This window comes from Sinocyclocheilus anshuiensis, unplaced genomic scaffold (assembly GCF_001515605.1).
Source record: "Sinocyclocheilus anshuiensis isolate Anshui unplaced genomic scaffold, SAMN03320099.WGS_v1.1 scaffold850, whole genome shotgun sequence".
Classification (NCBI taxonomy): Eukaryota; Metazoa; Chordata; class Actinopteri; order Cypriniformes; family Cyprinidae; genus Sinocyclocheilus; species Sinocyclocheilus anshuiensis.
The window spans coordinates 2,238,919-2,240,713 of NW_015537937.1; positions in this window are offsets into that span (position 1 = coordinate 2,238,919).

The following is a 1,795-nucleotide window of genomic DNA, read 5'->3' on the forward strand; positions in this document are numbered from 1 at the left end:
AAAATGAATTAAGATTTGATTTATAATTTTAATAATAATAATAATATAAGATTTTTCTTATTTGATTATTGCCATTTTTACCATTGCACCATTGTAAGTTGGCATGGGAAAGTACTTTTTATTTAGTAGTTTAATTATTTATGTTTGTTTGTTTGAGCACCTGTTATTTTTCTAGCTATTCTCTCATATCAATATGACAGAGCGTTTATTTAAATGATCAGAAAGATATTTCAACATAATATATGTATATTATTTTACAACATTGTTCTTAATTTATATATTTTAGGTTTAAACTTTGCTTTAAACTTTCGTTTATTCATATTTAGGCTTAAAGGAAACACAAAAATGACATGTTCACCTACAGTAGCACCTCTGCTTAAGTGTATCAACCGTATGGTCTCTCTGACTCGCTCTCTGTCTCTCTTCTAATTGTTCGGCTTCTTGAATGCCACTTTCACTTTGCAGATTGCTTTAGTTGTAATTGCTGTCTTACCTTTAGGCTTGAGTCTTGCAGGATGATGAAAGACGTTGCGTTTTATGTCAGGTCTACTTCTCCTGTTGCTTTCAAAATCACTTACTACTACAACGTGCCCAGATAATTAGAGAGACAAGGAACTATTTGATTTATCCCTCCTGACAGACCTGTTGCAAGAGAGACTCAGACCATGTCATTTTTATTAAGTTTCTTGTCAAATGCTTATTCTAAAACTATCAGTCATCTTAAGAGAAAAGACACAAGCCAGGGCCAAATCTATATTTTGACAAATGCTTTTTACCTGTTTAGACCTGAATTATGTTACAGGGACACATTCTTTATTCATTCTCTAAATACAGCCATTAATTGTGATATTTTTAATTTAGTTATTTCCAAGGTCCATTACAAAAGCAACAACATCCAGATAAATTAAAAAAGTTAAGTTATAAATTATTTTAATATATAACACTGTCACGCATACTAAAATAGGTTTTTTATTTTATTATTTTTTTTTATAAAAACACGTCTTCCATCTATACGTGACCCTCTAACACTAGCACTCTCTATTCTATTTCTGTTCTACTCATTTTCCTTTTATTAAAAAAAACACTTGATCCTTTAACACTTGCACTCTTTACAATACTTGCTTTCTTTTTATTTAAAAATAGCGCCTCTAACACTAGTATTCTCTATTCGTTTTCTATTCAATGCACTTGTTTTCTTTTTATTTAAAAAAAAAATGACCATCTAACACTAACATTCTCAATTCTTTTCAATTCTTTCGACTTTTCTTTCTTTGTAAAAAAAGAAAATAAAAAAGAGACCCTCTAACACTAACATTCTCTATTCTTTTTCTATTCTATCTACTTGTTTTCTTTTTATTTATTATAAGAAAAAAAAACGTACTGTGTTAGGCAACCAAGACTTGCCACAGCACTTACATATTATTGTTTTTTTGTTGGTTTTGATTGCTTCTGTTGTCCTTATTTTGAAGTCGCTTTGGATAAAAGCGTCTGCTAAATGCATAAATGTAAATGTTTTATGAAACAAATATGCATATGAAACTACTATTTATTACAAACTATTATTGTATTGTTTTATATACCACATTTGTGTCAAATAAATATATATAAAAAAAAGATTTATCTTAATGTCACCTCCTCAGTTTAGAACAGGGGTGCCCAAACTCGGTCCTGGAGGGCCGGTGTCCTGCAGAGTTTAGCTCCAACTTGCCTCAACACACCTGCCTTCAAGTTTCTAGTATGCCTAGTAAGAGCTTGATTAGCTGGTTCAGGTGTGTTTAATTGGGGTTGGAGCTAA